This window comes from Castor canadensis, chromosome 2 (genome assembly GCF_047511655.1).
Source record: "Castor canadensis chromosome 2, mCasCan1.hap1v2, whole genome shotgun sequence".
Classification (NCBI taxonomy): Eukaryota; Metazoa; Chordata; class Mammalia; order Rodentia; family Castoridae; genus Castor; species Castor canadensis.
This window is the reverse complement of record NC_133387.1, coordinates 32,108,788-32,133,721: the sequence shown is the minus strand read 5'-3', so window position 1 is coordinate 32,133,721 and position 24,934 is coordinate 32,108,788.

Here is a 24,934-nt window from a genome sequence, read left to right as displayed (position 1 = left end):
TTGTTTGAAGGCTTGTCGGTTTTGGGTTGTGAGGAACCTGAAGTCAAAGATCATGGTTTTTTTGTTTTTTTTCATAATTCTAATTCTAATTCTGAGTGCACAAAGAAGGAGCTCAATAATATTCACTGATATGTGTAAGATACAGAGTAGGTCAAACCAGGTCATTAGGTATCAATTGTATAGCTTTGTATTTCTCTTCTTCTTCCTGAACTTTCTGTTCCAGTTACTTGTGTAAACACTACTTAGAAGTCTGTACATAAAGGGCAACATTCCAGCTGGTGTTAGTAAGTAGAAACTAAACAGAAAAACAAGAGGAAGAAGATCATCTTGTGAAAAGACCACTGCATGCAAAGATAGAGTGGACCATGGAGCAGGAAATAGATTCTGCATTTCGCTTAAAGGAATTTAAACTTGATTGTGGACACTGAGGAGCATTGAAGAGTTGAGTGGATTTTAATTTATTAAAATTAAAAAAGCAGTAGAAATTACAAAGAAAGAGTATGTTTAGCAGTAAAGACAATGTTTGCTTATTTCAAAAGTGTTCTTCTTGAATAAATTATAAAAAGACTAAATCAGATGTCATAAAGTAGACTTTGCCAAACATGCAAATGTGTTTTGTTTGCTCATCCAATGTCTTAAAAAGGGCAAATTTAAAATTCAGAGGACCTTAGAGAAAAATCTAGATTTCTGAAACCTCTTTAAAACTTTAGAAATTTGGTGGTCATTGATCTACATGAAAACACTTGAGACCCAGCAGAGTAGAACAGAGATGACTGTGGGAGCTGGGCTCAATTTGCCTCCATCTAAAACCAGCTGTGTCTCAATGCATTGACCTCTTCCTAAAATAATGAAGCTCAGTGAGGGGCATCAAAATAATAATAAGTATCACTTTGGAGACAGCAATGTAGTTTTTGGCCATTTAAAAAATTATTTTAAAATATTGATGGGGGGGCTGGAGTTATGGTTCAAATGGTAGAACATTTGCCTAGTACAAAGCCTTGAGTTCAAGCCCCAGTACCAACAAAAAAAGAAAAAGATTTGGTGTGGTGGGGCGGGGGCGGCTGTCAGTGGCTCACACCTGTAATCCTAGCTACTAGGGATACTAAGCTTGGGAAGACTGTGGATCAAGAGCAGCTGGAGGAAAACAGTTCCTGAGACCCCTCTGCCAAGTGACCAGAGTAAAATAGACTGGAGGTGTGGCTCAAGTGCTACAGAGCCTGCTTTGCAAGCACATAAGCCCTGAGTTCAAACCCCAGCCTCACCAAAAAAATACCTTTCTTTCCTTTTTTCAGTGTCTCCTAAGGTGAGTTAATTAAAACATATCATATTATTCATACATACCCACATACTACACATATCAAGTCCTTGTTTTGTTAGATAAAAGACATGCACATTTCAAGACCTTTATAAAAATATTTCGTTCATAATAAACTTAAATCTAAAATGTGGGTTTTATGGGTAAAGATCCTTTTACAAAGACTTGGAAGTCTTCACAACCTGTAAGATTTACTTACTTATTTTATAGCTTCTTAAACTTAATACAACTTATACTAAAATTGAAGGCCACAAAATGTGTTCTTTAATTTCTTCTGAGAAACTAGAAATTTTAGTCTTCTTGTCATCTTCCCAAAGTTAGCTTTTAACACCTTCCTGTTCAACCACCATACTCCAAAAATTTTACTAAAGTTGTCTTCTCCCTCCCTCCTTACCAAAGTGTTTCACAAGAAGCCTTGAAAAAGACAACTCTCTTTGTAAGCAAGGGAGTGAATTCTGTCATGATCTGTTCTTGTCAGTAATTGCAAACTCTATCTCACTGTAAATAAATGCTATCATAGTACTTAGATTTGATTCGTTCCTCTTCTTAATTTGTTTTTTCATATATATTTAAAGGTCACCTCAATACCTTTATTATTATTATTATTATTTGGTGTTATTGGGGTTTGAACTCAGGACCTTGCACTTACTAGGCAGGCACTCTACCACTTGAGCACAACTCCAACCCTCTTCATTATTAGTCATCACCCTAATCATGCATCCTAAAACTGAAAGGGAGTAAGTGAATAAAAGCCTGTCAACACCTTCAAGAGAGATTTCATGTAAATACAAGGTACTATTTGTAGTACCACACCTTAAATAACTTTCTTCTTTCAATAGAAAGGAATATGAAATACAGTCCAACCCCAAAACCTGCTGATCTGCTTGTCTACCAGGTGACATTGGTTATAGACTTAAGGGGTTTAACTTAGAATTTGGCACCAGTAAAATGTTTGATCTTTCAGTTAGTATAGTTTAAACAACACTTAACTGTGAATTAAACTTACTTCTATTTAAAATACATTTTTGAGTCTCTCCACCGACTGAATATAACAGTATCTGCACCAAATTCTCAAGGGATAGATGGCTTTTCCTGACTCTCACATCTATGGGAAACCCAGCATCATACTGTACCCATTTAGCAAATTTGAATCCTATGTATTCCAGTTCTTTTCTGACCTCCAGATAGATCCTCATTTGCATAAAGTCCATACAGCTTTTATGAGCCGAGCATTCCTTTTAATGGAATACAACTGTCAGGATCGTAAGTTAAATGATCTCATGGTAGAGCCTGGCTGGTCATGTCCACTGACAGCTCCATCACTCAGTAGCTGTCCACACTTGGTCAAGTTACTTAACCTCTTTGTTGTTCCATTTCCTCTTGTAAAAGCAGGATGAAATATTATCTTCTTCCTCGGTCTGAGAGAAGAATCAAGCAATCTTTGTTGAAGGTCTTAGAACATCCATTTGCTGGGTGCATGTGTGCTTGCACAAGCTTCTACTCTCTATTAGAACGTAAGCATTTACAGTCTGTGATCCATGTCCACTGAATATTGTTAAATGAATGTCTACTCTTTTTCCAGGGTTGTCTGTGTATTTAGAAAGTCATGAATACTTTATTACATGTCAAACGCTGTTTTAAGTGCTGTACAAATATTCACTCATTTAATCTTGGAAACATCCCAGTAAGGAAGGCAGTAATATCTCATTTTGCAGAAAAGCACTGACAGTTTAGCTAATTTGTCTGTAATCACCTTACTCTTAAAGAATATTCAAGCTCAGACCATCTAGCACCTGAGTTGATGCTATAGTAGACTGAACTTTTCATACTGCAGTGTGCACAGGGGTCTCCTGGAGCCTTTGATACCTGAATATAGACAGTTGTCTATATAGAATATAGAATATATAGAATATAGACAGGGTCCAGGAATCACCATTCCTGTCAGCACAAAGGGATTCTGGTGTCCCTGTGGGGGAGAAAGAAAGGGGAGGTCCTTAACTGACACTTTTTTAAAACACTAATCTGATTAACTGATCACTTCATAAAATGATTGTCATTAATGAGAATAAGCCAAACTTTAGACCAACATGATACTTAACTAATAATATTGAGCCAAAAATAATATTTTTATTCTATTTTGGAATTCTGCCTGGGCTTTGACGTGGCTCTGGATGAGATGAGTGATAACAGAAAATCCACCAGAGTCAAATAATGGACTGGCAGCCAAGTACCAACACTGAAATGCTGTCAAGAGACAACACAACTGTACGTGTGCAGACTGGAAACCAACACAACTTGACAAGAGTCATTTGAAGCACTGCTGTTTCTTCACTATGGGGAAAGTAAGCCTTTCATTTATTTAGTAGTATTTATAAATCAGCTGAAATTCTCTCTGTGTCTGTTCTACACATTTAAATGGGAAAATTTAGTATGTACTTGTATAGCAAGGACTACATAATCAAGCCTGATTTCTGGCAGGAAGAAAAAATACATGTTCTGTCTTTGATTTCAAAATGCATATTTTTGTGCTTTTAATGTTCTAGAATGCAATATGTCTTACAATCTGTATTCATTAAATGGGTAGTGTTTTCTACTCTCCATCCAGAATGGTATCTTAGAATCAAAGAAATGTCATAATTTACTTTTGAATGAGTTTTTAGATGAAAGAACAAAAAAAATCATAATTTTAAGTAATAATCAAAAGAAAATGGTTTGCAACTACTGGTTGTATTTTAAAAGCCACAGAGATGGTATGACTTTTTAGCATATAGATCAAAATTCATGTTCAAAATATAGAGTAGCTGGCTACAAAAAAGTTCAACCATCACAATTTATTTCTTTCCAGAGATGAACATTTGCACACTCAAATTTCTTTAATAGATATTTTCCCTCCAAAACCTCCTACTTCTTCCAAAAGCTATATAGCTGATTTTCCTTGGAATATATCTTACTAGAGAAAATAATACAAGTTAACACACTTGGTTTTGCTTTCTTGTTCTTTTTTATATAAATGAATCCCAATATGGACTAACTTGAAATGAAGAACAATAGGAGAGAAAAGAAAGGGACTATGAGGACAAGGTATTCTCCAAATATAGTTCCAAAAATCACCACGGTATCTGTGGGCCATCTAAGGGTTTTAATAAAAAGTGATGAATGAATAAATGAAAATGCTTAAAAGTTGTTTAAATTAAATTACATTTAATATTAGCAGGCCTAAACTTAAGAGTATAATTTGTATCTAAATGATATTTGAAGAGCAGAATAAGTTGAAAAATTTAAAAAGAAATTACTGGCACCTATATCTTGGAGAGTAAGAATGAAGAAGTCTGTAAAGTATGAAGGGGTAAGTTGCAACTTCCAGCCCTATCCATTAAAAAAAGAATTAATGAACTGATGATTTATTCTTTCATTCAACAGATATTTTTGAGGTTGAAGTCTCCTACAATTGTAGTCTTATGTGATCATTGATAATGCCAGGGTTGGTAAGGTCCTATAACAATTGAGTGAAAAGTAGCATTCAGTCAAATGAAGAAGAGGTGGGGTGATAAGGAGCAAGGTATTAAGTGAAGGGAACAGCAAACTCCTGGACCAGAAAGGGAACACAAGGATGGCACATTTATGAGACCACATGTTTTCAGTATGACTTGAATACAGAAAAGGAGCAGGGTACAGAATGATAAAAGGTGAGGTTGAAAAGGTAAATAGGAGAGGGCAATGATAATAGATACACTTTAAAATAACCCTTTGACTTAATTTGAATTATAGAGAAAAACAATTACTTTTACTTTCTCCACAAAATTGTGAACATTTATTAACATTTTAAAATTTTGTTATTCATGTGTAACTCTAGGTTACCTCAGCTATTTTCAAAGCAAGTGAAGTTATAACCAAAAAAATTAAAAGATTTCTTGGGCAAATGTAATCTTGATGAAATGAAAGGGCATATTAAAACAAACCAGTTTGCAAAAATAGAAGTATAAAAAACGTCTGTTCTTTTCTTTGTTTTTGCTATGGTTCTTTCTAGAACCAAAGTAAAGCAAAGAAGAACACAGTACCATAATGATCTTTGAAGCATAGCAAATTTTCCAAGCAGACTAAAGCCTCTACAGCGAAGATCCTGTTTCAAAGGCTGAGCAAATAACCAGAGCATGATAGGGTCAAGCTGATTTATCAGAAGTTTTGTTTAATGCACACACAATCCTCGAAAGTAGATTACTTATAGCTTTGGGATTTAACAAAACTATTTACTCCTCTAATTAATTGTCCAAGCTCTTTCCTCTCATTTTTTTCACTAGTTTATCTCTTCTTCTGATGCATCTCATTCATTAACACTGTGTTGCATTCTGTCTACCCCTGCTGAGGGGAGCAAAAGGGAAGGATTGGTGCTGGAATACTGGGGAAGAGCAAAAAGGCAAACACTTCTTCCTGCTTGTCAGTACAGAGTCTAGTGGAATCATTTCGTATTGTTTCAGGTTTCCTGGATCCTTGCCTGTAATTTCTGGTTAACTCATAGGAACTTGTTAGGTGTCATCCCTCCCCCACTAACAAAAAGGAAACTGAAGGATGGCACTGTTAGGTCACTGGTAGTCTGAAGTCTCTCCTGCCTTTTCTATATTACATTTTTTTCCAAACCTTTTCCAGAGCTAGTATGAGCAGCTATCACTCACTAATTCCACTTATATATATATATTGGTTCTAAACAAGTCACTAGCCTAAATGTCACAAGACATTTATAATTTTTTGTATTGAGTAGAAGAATAATCACAAGCTACAAGTGGTACATGGCACCACAAGAAGTCATTCTGTCAGAAATAAAGCTACCATGTGATATGAACCTGAAAATTGATACAGAACAGATATGCAAAATCACTGGGGCCGAAGAACTGTGAGATTGCATTTTAGGTTTAACTCTAAAGGGGGAATTGTTTCTTAGAAAGGAGGTTCCTAGTTATGGAAATATAGAAAAAGAAGACTTCCAAAGACAGTGGTTGTTAGTGATCAACCAGACCCAGTGGGAGTGGGATATGAGGTTACTTGTCACATCAACAAGAAAAAGTCATCTTGGCAGGTGTATACCTGTAACAGAAACCCAGAGGCCTGGGAGACCCCAATGGCACAAACCATTTAGGCCATATAATCATGACCCACTTTTTTATTGTTTGTTCAACTGGAACCTTATCAGTTGATTTTCTCCACAGTTTGCCTACTGGGAGAAATATATAGGTCAAATAAATATAAATGTTAATAAAGTTCACTTGCTAGTTACAGTTTTCATTATGAATTTATTACTTCTGTGACTTATGTAGCAGTCACTTGGTTGCTTAATTAACATTAATGGGTGTCCCCAAACACAAGCAATTCCAGAACACTGGCAAACTCAATGCTGAGCTTTTAAACTCAGAATCAGTCTCTGGGCTCAATGGGACTGGCAAAGTAAAAATACCTGGTGAGATGCAGCCGTGACCACGTCTCGTGATATCTTAACACCATTGCTCACCTCAACTTTTTTAACTGATATTTTACTGAGAGCGTGTTAAAAATAAGAGCTGATCTCAGGAATAACTGATAGGCTTATGTTGCTGAATTCTTTTTAGGTGTATATTAATCACACAAATAATGGATTTCATGATGATATTTTCATACATGTATACAATGTATTTCAATCATATTCATCCCCCTCCCCTCAAATAATCTCCTACTTTCATGTTTTTTAATCTAAATTTCTCATACGAGAGAAAACATAAGGTATTTATTCTTCTGTCTGACTTATGTAACTTAACAAGATGATGTCCAGTTCCACCCATTTTCTTGTAGATGATAGAATTTTATCCTTTATAACTGAATAATATTCCATTGTGTATGTATACCTCATTTTCTTTGTCCATTCATTTGTTGGTGGGAACCTAGGCCAATTCCATTATTTGGCTATTGTGAATAGTGATACAATAGGCGTAAGTATGCAGGTATCTCTAGTGTATACAGGCTTTGATTCCCTTGGTATATTCTTAGGAGTGGTACAGTAAGATCATATGATATTTCTATTTTTAGTTCATGAAGACCCTTTATACTGATTTCTATAGTTGCTGCACTAATGCACATTCCCACCAACAGAATATAACGGTCCCTTTTCCCCACATCTTTGCCAGCATTTGTTGTCTTTTGTTTTGTTGATGATAGCCATTCAAACTGGGGTAAAATGGAATCTCAATATCATGTTGATTTTCATTTCCTTTATGGCTAAGCATTTTGAATGTTTTTCATATATTTATTGGCCACACATTTCTTTTGAGAACTATCTGTTCATTTCATTTGACCATTTATTGATTAGAATTTTTTTTTCTGTTTAAACATCAACACAAAACTTAAAAGAGAAGGGCACTACATATTTACTGCAGCACTATTCACAATCGCTAAGATAGGAAATCAGTCTGGGTAAAGAATGAAGAAAATATAGTGGATTATATGTACACAGTGGAGTACTATTCAATTATAAATAAAACTGAAATCTTGTCATTTGTAGAAAAATGAATTGAACTGGAGGATATCATGTTAAGAAAAATAAACTAGACTCAGAAATACAGGAATTGTATGTTCTCTCTCCTATGTCAAAACTAAAAAAAAGAAGAATAATAAAGAAAAAATCAATCTGAAAGTAGCACAAGGATTACTAGGACTGGGAAGGGTAGCGGGAAAGGAGTGAAGGGTAGAAGGATAGATGGGTGTGATGTATGCGTGTATGGAAATACCACAGTGAATCCCATTAATCTGTGCAATTAATATGTATTAATAATTTTTTAAAAATGTGCATTAGATAAATGCATTTCTCTTCCTTATTTGGTTAATGGGGAAATAGGTACAGTTGGAGATTAATTTATAGGGTGTCATAGGAGAGGTGCTAAGTGACTTGCAGGGCTGACTTTCTAGGATTGGTTCTATATTTAAAATAATATTTTAGAATAAAAATGGTTTCTATGTCTATCTCCTCCCACAGGTACACCTTCAAAGCTATTATTATTTTTTCTTTTGTGTGAATAAAGGCTTGAGAGAAAGTTGAAGTTACTAAGATGAAGGTGATCATCTTGTTGAAACATGAGGATAAGATTAACTATCAGAATTCAATTTCAAAAAATTTAAACAATGTGATAAATATGTACAGATGCTAAATTTATGTACACCTTGAGGATGAGGAATGAGTTAGCAAGTGTTTTAAGTATGTATGCTAATCAGATAAACATGCTTCAAGGATGCTTTGCTATTATCTGAAAAACTCTAATTAGATACCAGAGGCAGCTTCTAAAAGTTGCAGCACTTCATACCTAAGTCTTTCTAGAGGAGACTTTAATTGCACAAGAGTTGTTTGAAATAATATTTTTTAATTGGGAACGTCAATGATGCCCAAGATCTGTGAACTGACTAGAAATATTGTACAAACATCAACCACCTTGCTTCGGCTATATGGATTCAGCATTGCAAATTAGTGCTGAGAGCCATCACTTCCGGATACTGCTGATCTTATTTGAAGGTCCTGGACCTGAATTCTGATCAAAAGACTAATGGGATCCTGCTACTAGAATAGTATGGTGTCTGTCTTGAAATACTACTTCATGGAAAATGCTTGGGTGAGCATAGAAAGGACAGAACCAGAGCATCTGAGAGTGGGAAGAACAGTGTGGTTAATGTTTTGGGGTCTTCTTGCTCCTAAATGTATTATGGCAGATTTGTTCTGGTACTCACTTTAATGTCACATTCCCCTATCTGTGAAGTTGCAAAAGATGAAACCTACAATACTCTTCACCCTGCTGATGTCTTGCAGCTGTGAATCAACAAACTATCTTCAGTAGTTCCTAACATCAGGGCCCCAGGTAATAACATGCCCATTGTATAATTTTGATTGCCAAGCCAGTTTTATTCTTTAATCACTGAAAAGACATGGATTAGTGCGGATGCAGATGTTTTTTACAATTTATTTATTTTTGTTAAGAGTCAGGAGTTGAATAAAATGTTAGCTCTCAGTAAGTTATTTTTCCTCTCTTTTTATTTATTTATTGATTGGACTTTTTCAGGAGTCATTATTTTTGGAATGACAACAAAAGGCCATTCTGCACTGGCTTTATGTTGTTAGGAAACTAACTCAGAAGGTTTTCTTGCTGATATTTTCATCTCAGGCCTCAGACCTTATATCTCAATTTTTCTTACCCTCCGAGATTTCCCTCTCATTCTGAGTAGCAGCTTTACAAGGCCATGTGTGCATGAGAAGTCTGAGACCAATTTTTCTTTCTAGGAGGCTCTGAGTTCCCTTCATTGACAGACCTCAAATGTCATCTTCATGAAGCCCAAGCTGGTGCTGACTCTGATTCATGGGTTACCCAATTCCTTCTCTTTAAATGTACCCCAGAATTAAGCGCTTCCTTGGGAAGATATATTATCTAGTATATTTGCCAAGTCATTTCAAGGAACAAGAACAATCAGTGTGATTAACTGAAATCCCAGGTATCATTCATTAGGGTTTGGCTGATTTTCTGTTTGCTTTTGCTCTAGGGAAAAGGCAGGACAGTTTTCTAAAAAATTGTTGGCTGTCTTTCTGTTATCAAGACTTTTAAACTAGATTTCTCATTTTAATGCCGTATAAAGATATCACAAAGCAAGAGAAAAACCTTTTGGAGATTACTAAGTCATGAGTAAAGAAAAAGAGAAGAGGAAAGATGGTAAAATGGGGGAAGGTGAATGGAAGGAAGTGTGAAGTCTTGAGAAAGATGCTATTGGAACAGTGTCCCACTTCCATTTCCCTCAAAGGCCTGAAAACTGTCACATTTGTTGGACTGCTTTAACTATCCTGGAAGCTACCATATTACAATGTCTCCAAAAAAGGTACAGCTTTGATGAAGCTCATTTCTCAACTTTAAGCCTTTATAGTTTTACATTTAAAAGTACTTTGTGTTTTCTGAACATCATTCTCTCTGTGTGATAGGAAAATTCCCTATTTTTAAAATTGATTAGACTTTATATGATTTCTCTAGGGCTGCCATACCAAGTACAATAAACTTGGTGGCTTAAAAACAACCAAAAATTTATTCTTATACAGTTCTAAGGGTTAGAAGCCTGACCTCACTCATTAGTAGGACTATGCTATGGGAGAGTCCTTGCATGTACCTTTTGTCCTATGGTAGCTCCAGGTACCCTGTGCCCTATGACAGAATCTCCCCAATCTTGGCCTCCATCCCTACATAGCATCCTCCCTGTGTGTGAAGTGAAGTTTTCTCTCTCCTTTTCTCTTCCCTTCTTTCATAAGAATATAGGTAATATTGAATTGGGGTCCACCCTAGTCTTAACTGATTATATCTGCCAATGCCTTATTTCTAGGTACAGTCAAATGCAAAAGTACTAGGGGTTCAAACTTGAACATATATTTTTAGGGGACACAGTTTAACCTGCAAAGTTCCTCTAGATATAGAAATTTAAAAAGCACACATTGAGGCAAGGAGGACAATTTAATTTACTTGACATCAAAATTGCAAATTATTCTAGACCAGTCTGGTCCCACCATAGAAGAAATGGCCACAGGATGCTATGAGATGGAAAAAAGAAACAGAGAGAACCAGGATTGCAGAGTCCAGTTTATTGAGGACTTATAGACAGAAGCATGGACCCAGGTGGCAGCAAGACCAGTGGATTTCTGTGATTTAAGTCAGATAAGACAGGGTTTATACAATGGCCAGTGAGAATGTACCTGGTTTATCTCTAGCTAATATCAAGGATATAGACCTGGTACTCATGGTGCCACACGCTGGTTCATAAAGCTCCACATAGCATTTTAATGATTTTTGTTTTTTATATGTGCTGGGAAAGCATGTGGGGAAAATGATGTTGTTCAGAGATAGTCATGATGATTAAAACTCCAATGGCGGCAGTCATGTCAAGCTGAATCCTTACACCAGCCTATGATACTAATTGTAATATATACCTCCTCTCATAACTTCACTGCCACTACCATCATTTTATTTTGCTCTTTTGGAGGAATTATACCTCTGCTATTTCATTTTATTCCTACCACAAACATGAACTCTTTCATAAATGAGGAAGGGTAGTATGATCTCATTTCTTTTATTTCCTAATTAATGCTATAACTTTATTATCAGTTATTTTCCTTTTTAGGGTTATATCATCCCATGAATTTTTAACTGGCATGTATCTGATATTGTTGAAGGAATGAGTTAGACCAACTTTTGCAACAATTGGGAAGACTTCAGTCAAGGCTATTTTTATGCTGACACTCCCAGGACATTGTCTTTGTAGATGGAAGATCTCCCTCTCTTAGACCAAGTTAGCCCAGAGGACCCCTCAATTCAGCTCTGGGGACCCCCTAAGAGTTTGCAGCTCTTAGCCCTTGTCTTCAACCCAACACACTCAACCTCACGTTACTAGCCAGCCTTAGGAAAGCAATTGGGTCTAGTGGTTCATCCTCCCAGAACCTCTTCCTTCTCTGCCCCAAGTGTATTCACACTAAGGGCATTCAAGGTCCCAGAGGTGTTTAAACACACATCATGTACTTTATTCGGTCTTCACATACCCTCTTATCTCCAAGGTTAACATTGATTGGACTTGTCTACAGCTGCAATACAAGGAAAGGTTTGGAGTGTTTGTCAAAAGGAGACTTAAGTGTTTTGGCATTTACCTCACAAGTGTGAGGCCTAAGTTCAAACCACAGCACTGCCAAAAGAATTCTTTCTCAAACATGCCAACTTTTCTATTTAAAATACTGGGGAACCACTCCTCTTTCCATTCTAGGTAAATACATTTTCTGCAATTTGCCAGGCACAAAAAGTCTTACTGCAACTCAATGTTGTAGGCAAGAGAGTCAGTTACTGTGTCCCTTCCCTTCTTAGCACAACTGTTCTCAGTGACACAGATGCCCTTCTAAAAAAGGTCAATTTTTTAGCAGGACCCTGTGCTATAAAAATGATGAGAATACCTACAATGTAGGATATCTGAAGCCAATTTGGTTACCACAAGTGTTAAGTTTGGGAAATCAGAGAAAGGTTGTCTGTGAGACTCTTCCTCTACAACCTCATGATCAAGCAGCCTTACATTGTAAATCTTTCATTGTACCTTTCCCCCACACAAACATTTTTCACAAGCAGACACGAAAAGTAGTTATATAGCCAGTTCTGTAAGCTTGATGACATTCTGGTTTTTGTGCTTACAGGACTCTGACAAATCTTGGCATGAAGAGTCATTGTTCTATCAAAACACAGTTCCTACTGTTATCAGGTGAACTTCTGTTGAGCATAGCTGGCTTCTCTAATGAATGACAGGGCTCAAAGGTGTTCTAAACTTGTCTCACCCCAAGGCATGAGGCCACTGCACTGGTTACCTCATAATGTGTACATTTTTCACATCTGAGGTCTTTCAACTCTATTGAACTGTACTCCTTTTCAAAACAAATACTGCTTTTTAAGACCAGTATTAAGGCATCTGATACATATTTACACAGTACTTTTTGACTTGTTTCCCTTAGACACCTCTGTGGTATGGGCTCACGATAAATATCCTTGGGATGCTAATTCACCACAGCGTGTATAATGGTGACTAGGTACTTCAAATACAAATAAATCACCATAGTGTGTGGATAAAAGTGAACGTGCACACCTATCCTCACAAGGTTTAAATGGAAGTAGCTAAAAGAAAATTAAGGGTAAAAAGTCATATCTACATTATACTTTTTAGCATTCATTTTCTTTTCTTTTTTTTTTTTTTTTTTGTGGTACGGGGTTATGAACTGAGTGCCTACACCTTGAACCACTCCACCAACCTTTTTTGTGATGGGTTTTTTCAAGATTGGTTCTCGCAAACTACTTGCCTGGTCTGGCTTCGAATGGCAATCTTCCTGATCTCTGCCTCCTGAGTAGCTAGAGTTATAGGTGTGAACCACTGGCACCTGACAAGTTTATGTATCCTTAATAAAACTTTATCACATTCACATTTTTTGAAATTTCACAGAAATTACATGCTTTTTCAGGTGAGAAAATTGAGGCTTGAAAGGTAAATTAAAGCTTCCCACAGTTACTCTACTTGTAAATAGTATGCGGACTCCATCCCTGTCTTTGGAATTTCTTCATCCAGGTATAACACTACAGTGATTCCCTAAACCAGAAGTCACAGCAGATCTGAGAGACCGTCAGACATGGACAGACTCAGGGGCTAGCCAGAGATGCTGAATCAAACTTTTACAAATTGACTGCTTAGGTAAGTTTGAGAATCATTGAACTTGACATGTGATTTACAGTAGTGCTTCTTAAGTTATCTACAAAGAACCAGTCTTTCCAATTCATTATGTATCAGTACCTTTAATTAAATGAGATAAAAATGAAGTTTTACAAAATAAAGTCATGAAAATACAAGCCTTTATTTTTAAATATTACATTCAATGTATATTAAGATTCTCCATCAAATTGCTAAAAACATTCATCAATAATTATTCGCAATTTCCTTACCTATGGTGGACCAGTAGCATTTTGCAGACCAGCTCTGGCCTGCAGATGAGCTCTGATTCTCTCTAGGTTAAGAGGTACAGGCAATGGTCACATTCTTCATAACAGTTCTCCTAATCTGACTTTTGCAAAGGACAATGAAACTCGAGTTATGTTTCCAAAATGTAAGATTGCATCACTCTTTGGAAAGATGTTTCTTTTAAGAAGTTCAGCTGGTATGCTATTTACCTCCGTCGCATCTGGTTGCCTTGTTATTTCAGAAATGTATGCAGCCACTGCTGCTACTTTTCATGAAGTGGTGCTTACCAACTTACTACCAACTTCACAATTTTAAATATAGAAGCAAGGCTCACATTGCTGAAGGGACAGAACCCCTCAAAAGATAATCACTCTGTATCCAGGAGCAAATCACTACATATGTCATCTAATTGACATGCAGCGCGTACATTAAACTTCAGAAAAGAAAAAGATAGAAGAACACACTTCCCATACTCCCCCGCAAAAATTACCTGCAGTCTGGGAAAATGAAAGGCCTCCAATCCCCTTTATTAGCTGGTCTCCTGTTGCTAGGCGACGAGCTCTCAATAGCTCTTAGGCTGCATCCAAAGCCAGGCTGTTAGGAGTCAGGCTTGTCTCAAGTCCCCAAGAGTCCTCAATTTTGATACCTTCTGTTTTCTTGGCCTTCTGTCCAATTGCTGTGTGGAAACTCTGCCTGTTTCTGGGATCCTGGCAAGATCCTTATCTTATAATCCAATAGAGCGCTCTCCTTCAGGAATGACAAGTGGGAAAAATAAAAACCCACATCCACCCCTGTGTTTGCAGTCTGGAAGGAACCCTACATTGTGTCAGGCTGCATTGTGGGCTTGGACTGACCTGATGCTTTCACACTGAGCTACAGGGATCTCAAATATGCACATGCAACAGACTGAAAGTATATATAGGACAGGAACGAAAAACACACTGGATCACACAGAAGCACTCCCTGCCAGGGCGCAACTGTTCTCCACTTTTTACCCCTCAAGGTGTGAACAGAACTGTCTTTCATTGTACAAATAAGTTCAGTAAGACCAGAAAGTGGGCTTGTTTCCATTATCTGTACAGCACACACCACTAAGTAGGCACATAAATAAAAGTTAAATATTAATAAACATCACTTTCTAAACATAAAAGAACAGAATAAGATCAGCTGCAAGTAAAATTGTGATAATTGTAGTTAATGACTCTCGTTAACATGTTCCATTCATCACTGTATACAGGAATAAGAAAAATGGCCTAGGGTCTTTCCTGTAGCAAATCACAGATATGAGTATAAATTGCCCAGATGAGAAATCCAGAAGAAAGGAACTGAAATCACACAGTTTTCCTCATGAAGGCAGAGGCTAGAACAGAATGAAAGAAACCATGCTCCTTATTCTAGTAGAATGCAACCACACATTGAGGACTTAGCACACGTCAGGTCATCTAATTTTAATACTACAGATAATTAAGTAGTTATGTAAGTAAAGCAATTATCACTTGAACATAAAGAAATGGAACTCAAGTGTCTTTTCCAAGCCTGAAAGTTTTTATTTTTAGTTTTTATGATTCTGAATTTGAACCCAGGACCACATACATGCTAGACAAGCACTGTACCACAGAGCCACATCCAAAGCCCAACCTGGGAGTTTTTACATAGCAGAGCAGAATTTGAACTTCAATCTGCTTGGGTATGATCTCTTTCTACTTGCTGCAGTATGTGTTAAATAGTTTTCCATCACTGTGAGAAAATACCTGAGAGAAATCAACTTAAAGAAGCAAAGATTTATTTTGGGTCACCAATTCACAGGTTTCAGTCTATGGTCACTTGGCTTGGTTGGTTTTAGGCCTTACAGTTAGGTAGAACATCAAGGTGCAGCACACGGTTGTGGGAAGGTGCTCACATGGCAGTCAGACAGAGGGAAAGAGAGAGAGGGGTGAAGGAATTGAGAGAGAAAGGAGGGAAGCGAGGAGAAAAGGGGAAGGGAGAGAAAGAGAAGGGAAGTTAGCACACCACTCAATCACCTACTCGCTCAAAGTAGGCCCCACCTCCTAAAGTCTCTACCACCCCCCAATAATCCATTAACTTATGAATCCATAAATAGACTAATCCATTGATGAAATCATTCATTGATGAGATCAGAGCTCTCATAATCCAGTCATTTCCCAAAGGCCCCACTTCTGAACACTGCTGCTTTGACAACCAAGTCTTCAAAATACCAGCTTTGGGGAGATATTTCATATACGAACTGTAACACCCTTTGGTGGTGAATTCCAGTGCTCAGGCAATTGTAGAGTCTTAAAAGATAAAGATATGGTTCAAGTTAAAAAAAAATAAAGCTTTTTGAAACTCCATTATTTGAGACTAGGATAAAAATAAAAAATAGTGTCCAGGGATCTCTGATGGGCTTTCAGTAGGAAGTACAGAGATGAGATGGGAGTGGGGGTGAGAGGAGGGAATAGGGAGTACAAGATTAAAGGTAACAACAGAAATGTGAGACACCCTTTGATACTTTTTATGTAGTTGTTTCTTGAAGTCTCATCTGGTGTTTAAAGTGTTAAGTGTGCTGAAGTGGTAACTTCTGAGAACAGATTCACTTCACGGTATTTTCTAGTTATGCAGTACTTGTACATCAAAGGGTAAACATTTCAAACTAAATTATTCAGTGAGGATTTAGTATTCATATACTGCTGCTGCATACTAATGAGAGAATGCAAAGACAGACCACCATTTCTTATTAGTAGAAGAGAAAGCTACTGACACAATCTGAGAAATGTCTAATGTTACCAAACTTTAAATATTTTGGTTCATCAAGTGAGAAACAAATGTAGCAATTCTGTACAATAATCATGATGGAAGTATACACTTCCATACATACATGTGCCTGTATGTATCTTTAGTGTGTCTATAGTGATGTGTGTAGATACATATGATAGGGAATGTTTTTGAGAGAGTAGAGCACTCACATCCAAACAGGAAAATAACCTTTCACCAAAGGACTTAAATTTGGCTGAAGAAATGATGGAAAATTAGGCAATTCAACAAAACAATTAAAACTAGTAGTTTCTCAGGAATCACATGATACTTACTGTCCTTCGTCCCTGGGATCTCACTTCTACCATCATATTGCTTCTTTCCTTTTGGCACTGAACCCTTTGGGATCTCTCCATCAGATAAAGCTCTTCTTCCACCTTCTGTTCGGCTGACACCTCAAGCCTCTTCGGCTCTTTATGGCATTTACCTCTGCACCTCCATACCACACAACCTGGTCACATCCCTTACTGCTTCACATAACTTCCACCTCTGAAGTTTCCGTTTAACTAGGTCACAAACTCCACAGGACACCTTTCACTCCTAATTTGTCTCAATATTTCTGCACCTTTGCACCATCTGTTGCAGCATTCCACTTCTTATGTGAAACTTTGTTTTCTTTGTCTGCCATCCTCATAGTCCCTTTTGCAGCTTCTTCTGCCTATTCCGTTTCAAATGCTGACGTTTGTGAGAGGATATTTCCCTTTTGTGTATACATTCCGCCTCTTACCCAGTTGCGATTTTTAAAATTATTTTTATTAGTGCATATTAATCAAACAAAAGGGTTTTGTTGTGATATTTCCATACATACATATGATGTACTTTGATCAAATTCATGCCCTCTATTCTCTTTCTTATCCATTCATCCTTTTTATACTTTTAATGGATTTCATACAAACATATAAAGTACTTCAATTATACCACCCTACATCACCCACTATTTTTTTTACCCTTCAACTGGTTCCACTAAAACAACCCCTTCTTTTACATCCATGTCTTTTTTTCAGGTCTGGATTATACATAAGAGAGAAAATGTATAATATTTGTCTTTTTGAATATGGCTTTTTTTACTTAACATGATGATCTCTAATTCCATTCATTTCCTTGAAAACAAAAATTTCTTCTTCTTTAAGGCTGAATACCTGACTGAATAATACTTCATTACCATATTTTCTTTATCAATTCACTGGGTGATGGGCACCTAGGCTGACTCCATAACTTGGCTATTATGAGTAGCACGGCTGTTCATAAGCATGAATGCACATGTATTTCTATTGCGTGCTTTCATTCTTTCAGATATGTGCACAGCAGTAGGATAGAAGTATTATATGATAGGTCTAGTTTTAGTTTCTCTCCACCCATATGACTTCTTATATGCTACTTATTCCCAAATCTATATCTGTGTCCATACCATCTCCTGAATACCAGGTGCAAATACACTTTCCCAATGTACACCTCTTCTTTCTTTTATGCTTTTATTTGTTTGTTTGTTTGATCATTCATTCATTCATTTATGAGGTACTGAGGATTGAACACAAAGCATCTCTGCTTTAATGTCTGACAAGTACCTCAAACTCAACATATCCAAAAATGAATTTATAGTCCCTTTTCCTCCCTTCCCTCACAAATGAAAATGAGAAACAAAACATACCAAAGCTTATGGGTTGCAGCTAAAGGAGTACTCAGAAGGAAATTTTCAGCTGTAAATTAAAAAATATCTCAAATCATCAATTTTACACTATAAGAGACCAGAAAGAGTGTTGAATAAACTCCCAATCAATGTGAAGAAAAGGAATATTAAAGATCAGAGCAGAGATAAATAAAATATAGAAAAGAATAATTAGATATCTACATGCATAAAAATGAAGCTGGCTCTTACCTCACACCATATATGAAAAAACCCTGAAATGCATCAATGATGAAATGTAAGAACTCAAACTATAAAGCACTTAGAAAATAGAAAACAAGGAGTAAAATTTTATCACCTGGATTTGGCAGTGGATTTTGAGATATGACACCAAAAACATAACCAACAAAAGAAGGAAATGACAAACTTTATTACATCAAAATTAAAATTTTGTGCCTCAAACAACATTATTGAAAAATTGAAAGAACAACTTACTAAATATAAGAAATATTTTCAAATAATATACTAGTAAGGATCCAGTATCCAGAATCTATTAACTCTTATAACTCAACAAGTAACTGACAAAGAACTCATTTTAAAAATGGACAAAGGACTTGAACTATTTCTCCAAAGATACAAAATGGGTCACAAGCACGGGAGAAGACATTCTACCTCATTAGGCACGAGACCAGTGCAAAGCATCACCACAATGAGATGTCACTTCACATGCACTAGAATGGCTATAATGCAAAACAAAATGAAAATTGCAAGCATTGAGAGGATGTAGAGAAACTCTTTCTCAATGGCAGGAACATGAAAAGATACAACAGCTGTGGGACATTGGCAGTTTCTCAAACAGCTAAACACAAAATTACGATGTAACCTAGCAACTCCACTTTTAGTTATATGCTACCAGAATTGAAACAAGTACTCAAACAAATGCACCCACAGTCACAGAAGCACTAATCATAATAACTAAAAGATAGTAACAAATCAAATTTTTATCAACAGATGAAATAAATTGTACTATATATATGAATGCAATACTCTTCTACCACTAAAGGGAAGGAAGTGCCGATGTGAGTTACAATACAAATGAAGGAACCCCAGAGACATTAGTCTAGGTAGAAAAAAAGGAACAAAAGGTCATATATTGTCTGAACCAAGTTATTTGAGCTATCCTGAATAGGTAAATACTCAAAGACAGAAAGCAGCGTGATTGTTGTCAATGGCTGGGGGTGGGACAATGGGAACTGACAGCTTAATGAGTACAGATCTTCCACTGGGAAATGATAATGTTTTGAGACTACCTATGGATTGTGATTTGCACAACACTGAGAGTATATTAAAGTCACTAACTGTAAGTTTAAAATGGTTAAATTTATGTTATGTGAATTACAGCTCAGCTTAAAAAAATCAGGGTAGATAGAACTAAGCAGATGACTGAGAGCATTTTTCTTCTTTCCTAAACTCCTTCTAAAAATTAATAACTCAGTTATTACATCTCATGTTATAATAAAATTACAATTCTTCATTATCTTGAAGAAATCATTATTAAAGACACAAATTTAAATATTTAAATTGAATATTTATATGTTTTCTTATTAGAGAGAGTGGCTTCTTACAAATTCTATTTCTCAGAGCCAACAGGTCAAGACTATTTAAATTGGCGTCACAGAAAGTCTAATATTTAGGCTTCTTGGCATATAATGTATCTTCCACGGACATTTACATTTCTCAGCATAGCATTTCAAAGAAAAAGTAATTGCTTGCTCGCACCTAGAATGAGAGAAAAAATAAAATAGAATGATTCAAGGAAAACAAATGCAACTGTCCATAAACTGTGAAATCTTATAACCTTATGTATCCCATTTCTCTCCCTAATGGGGGTTATAAAACCACTCACAATAAAAACATACTTCAGTGTTTCATTGTGTGTTTGCTAGTTCATGTCAGTTTTAAATGAAAACTTCCTTCCTGAGATTTCTTTAAATATCACTAATTTTGATATGTGTTCAAAGAATGAACCAAATCCAAATGCAAACGAACCATTGTCACAAACTTCCCAGAACCCCTTGAAGTAACTTTATATTTGCAGTCTGATGCTGTTCTGTCTTCAGTGTAATATATTATTTATAAGTTAAATTATTTAAACTTCCCAAACAAAAAAGTGAGTAAGGACACAGCAGCAATGTGTGCAAATCAAAATGGAATGAATCAAATTCTCATATCTTGTTTAATTCAGACTCCTTCAAGCAGACCCTGAGAAGAATTGGGTGCCTTAACTTTTTGTGAAGGGGTGGGAAGGGGGTAGCACGGTAAGAGGGTCACAGTCATTACAGTGCATAAGAATGAGCAATCTTTCCTCCAGGCAACTAGAATTTGGCCTCTGTGAGAACCTCTGACAGACTGAAGCACTCACCTCCTAGTTTTCCTGTTGGGGTGAGGAAGCTGGGATATGTGTTCACAAGTTCCCCAGCATTCCCACCCACATGCTTGGACTCCAGCCTTTCCCTCTTAGGAACTGTGCATGCCTCCTAGAGAACACTTCAAGGTGCACAAGTAGCAGCAATGTGGACCAGAGCTGTCTGAAGAGAACCTCAGGGGTGGGCCAGCAGGATGCGTGCAGGATAGCATTGTGGGTTGGTTCTCCTACAAGCAGACTCTGATATGAAGTGTGATGTGTAGGGTGTTGACTAATAAGTGCCCTTGGGGACTGTGCTGTGAATGGGAGGAGAAGGAAGGAGCACAGGGCAGAGGGGAAGTCAAACTTCTGAGACACAACAGCCTTTTATTTAAACAGAACCAACTCTACTCAGAGGAGCGAAAAATTTACCATAGGATAGTCTTAAAGGAATTTTACCAAACAGAATTTTCTACCATTCCATTAACATTAATTTATAATCTGTGTGCACCTTGCCACCAATTCAGGTATGCTTAAATGCAGAGACTAATATACTAAAAAACACACACACACAAAAACATAATTTCTGCATCACCAGTGACTTATTTCAAATTTATTACATTAAACTGATGAACTTCACACACAATGTCTTAGAAATATTAAATTAGAGGGAGATAAGAAATAGTAACTGATGAGGTGACTATGATCAAAATATATGCATGTATGGAAATATCACAGTGAAACCCTCCATATTGTAAAATTTAATATATGCTAATAAAAATATAGAATAAAAGAAAATTATAGAATATACAAAAATAAATTCATTAATACTCTATGCTCCCCACAGCCCTCATCTTGCTTCCCCAGATTGAATGAGCATGGGAATAAAAGTGGGGCACACGTACACACACTTACACTACACTGTGGGGTTACGAGAACACCCCAATATGCCCCACATTCCTTCAGCATACCACCACCTCAAAGACTCTGTAACTCAAGGGTATTCTGAATAAACACTCCAAACAATTCTCATTCAGGTTCCTCAATTAGTACCTGAAATATAACACTGAGAGAATGGCATGCTTAGAAGAGCTAATCATTTTTATATACTAGGATACTGGCATAGAATATTTTGCATTATTTCTTTATAATTCATTGTTAATTTCAACCCAAAGGAAAGCATTTCAAAAGTTGTATTTTTTCCTAGTCTAATCTTTCTAACATCAGAGAACAGCAAACCAAATGACCAACAAACTAAATTAATATGCCTCAAATAAGCAGGCATTTGAACATGTTTCAAATGTCTGCATCAAGCTATTCTTCACTCTTATTTAGATCCCTTAAGTCACAAAATGATGGACAAGAATATGTGCAAATAGTTTTATCTAGATCTAAAGACTTATCTAGATTCACTAGTAGTGGATAAAAATAAGCAATCTGGCAATATCCTCAAAAAATATTTTATTCTCAAACTCTCTCCTGTGAAGTTTTGTCATTATAGTTATTAATTTTCTTCCAGGTTTTTTTTTTTTTTTTTTTGGCAGTACTGGGTTTGAACTTATCGCCTCATGCTTGCTAGCAGGTGCTTTACCACTTGAGTTACTCCCCCACCCCATTTTTGCTTTAATTATTTTTCAGATAGGGTCTTTGCATTTTTGGCCATGACCAACCTCAGACTAAGATCTTCTATCTGTAGCCTCCTGCCTAGCTGGGACTTACAGGTAGCACCATGCTCATCTCATTTGTCAAGATGGGGTCTTGCTGTTGTCAGAGCTGGCCTTAAACAATGCTCCTCTTGATCTCTATCACTTAAGTGGCTGGGAATACAGGCATAAGCCACCATACCCAGCCATTTTATTTTCTTTTTATTGCGATCTTCTTTATAAATAAAGTACAACTAAATGTAAGCTTTGATTCAAGTTCTAATACTGAATAAATATTGTGCAAATTATTCTTTTTACCTCATTGTTAACACTAACTTCCACGTGCTTACCAAAAGCATTCATATACATTTTCCTTGATCCAGCCAAGAAGTCTGTAAGGAAAGTAGGAGCATAACCACAGTACTTCTAATTTTTAAAAAACAGATTGTTGCTGGTCAACACCATTAAAACACATGTCACAGAGAGAGCAAATGGAGTAGATATAATTGGAAACTACATTTCCTGGCTTTAAATATTATTCTGTCTCAATCTACCATTTCAACTTCCAATTAAAATTATGTCAGTATACTTCTCATTAAAGTACAATCAAATTCAGGTTCAAACAAACAGTACATATCATTTTACCTATTAGCATATAACAAGGTAGGGCAAATCTAGGCAGCATCCACGGGTTTATTCTTGAACCCCATTTCATTAAAAAAAAAAGAGAATTTTTTTTTGGAGATGAGAAAGAGGTTGAGGTCTTTTTTTTACAACATGCAGTGACTTTGCTGAAACTACTAACAAGGTGTTCTGGCAGCAGAGATCGGCACCCTACTGGGAAAAGCAATTTTCTTCTCAAAGATCATCTCATAGCATAGTTTGTGGTGCTCGAATTTTATGTATTTAAATGAAAGCTACAAACTATTGCACTTTCACATAATTTTTCATTCTCATTTTCTTTATGGCTATCCTCAAGTCAGAAAGGTTTTAAAAGGAAAATAAAAGAAAACGAACTAAGATTTTTAATATAATACCTGTAAAAATGCAATATTTTAAGCCCTCACCTTTTAAATCAGATGAGAGGACAATAATGCCTTGCTCAATTCTCTCTGTAGCCAGGGGCTGCGGGGGAAGGACATTCAGGAAGATAAGAGCCTTCTGGTGCACGAGGTCAAGAGCCAAGGGCAAGGACCTGAGCACTTGTTCTGGAGGGAATCCTTGTTCCCCTCAACTAGCCCCATGGCAGCCTTGCCTTCTTGACCCACAAAGGTTCAAGTAAGGGGGAAAAACATCTCTAGTCTGCACATTTCACATTGGCCCTGATTTTCTACACATCTACTGTACTTTAAATTACCAAGATCCATTAAATATTTAACATCATCTACCGAGAAGAGATATTTTGACTAAGTTAGAAGGTACAAAAAATTTAAACCAGAATTTTAAATTTCTCTGTGTTGGTCACCTTCCTCATGCTTTGAATTGTACAAGATTATGTTTACATGTCCTTTTAAAATATAGAGAAATCATCATCATTCATTTCCAGAATAATATGGCATAGAAAAACATCTCAGAAACTACAGATGATTAATTTCAAACAGCTTTAGCTATGGGACTAAGATATTTGCATGCAATGAGTGGCAAATCTGAACACCTGCTATGAAGGCTCTGAGGAAGGAAGAGGTTGTAACCAGCCATGTCCTACAGTTCTTTACAGTGACCTGCTTACAGACAGGGAACATAATCTATTTAGCTCACAGTCAGTACAGAATAAATGTTTGCTGAATGCCTGTTATTTCCAAGGAGAAAAGCTTTTTAGCTTATTCAGAAATAGTAAAATTTCCTTAGTTTAAACTTATCTGGCATTATAGACTGCAGGTTTTGGGAATCATCAGCCCAAAAATTTAATAAATTTCCATATTTTCATAACTGATGTTCAAAATGTGTTAGTAACTTATGTAGGATAACATGAACTTAGTCCAAAAATTAGAAAATAATTTTTATTATATTAGAAGGTAAGAGACAAAAGGATCAGGACACAGAAATTCAGCTTGAGGGAATGGAAGGAGGGAGAGAAAAATAACTGACAAAAGGAGACAAAGAGAACCTAAAATTTTTGAACTACAATAAAAATAAGTAAGAAAATAAGTAATGTTCATTAATCATGAACTGAAATAAAATAACATGACTTATTTTAGGAGTTAAACCAATTTTCAAAACTGGTTAGTCTATGGTAAAGGTTTCTGGAATTATTAATGGACTTCCATAGACTCATTCTCATAGCTTCATCACTATTGCTATGTGGGTGATTCTCAGATCACCAAAGTCTGACCACTATGAACATCAGACTCAGGCTCTTAATTCTTTCTCAGATGCATTCACCAGAAAAGCCATCAATACTTTTTCAAACTCAATATAGCTATGGTGGAGCACATCAGTTACCTCACTAAACCTCCACACAAACCTTCATTGTCCTTTTCTTAGTAATGATGTCATTACTATTTTAGTCATGTCAGGTTAGAAAATCAGTCCTTGTCTCCTTCACTGTTCTCTTTGCACCTTTTTAGTTATGAAATCCTGCTGCTTCTGCCCCTACAAAATTTTCATTTGCTACCCTACCTCTGCAT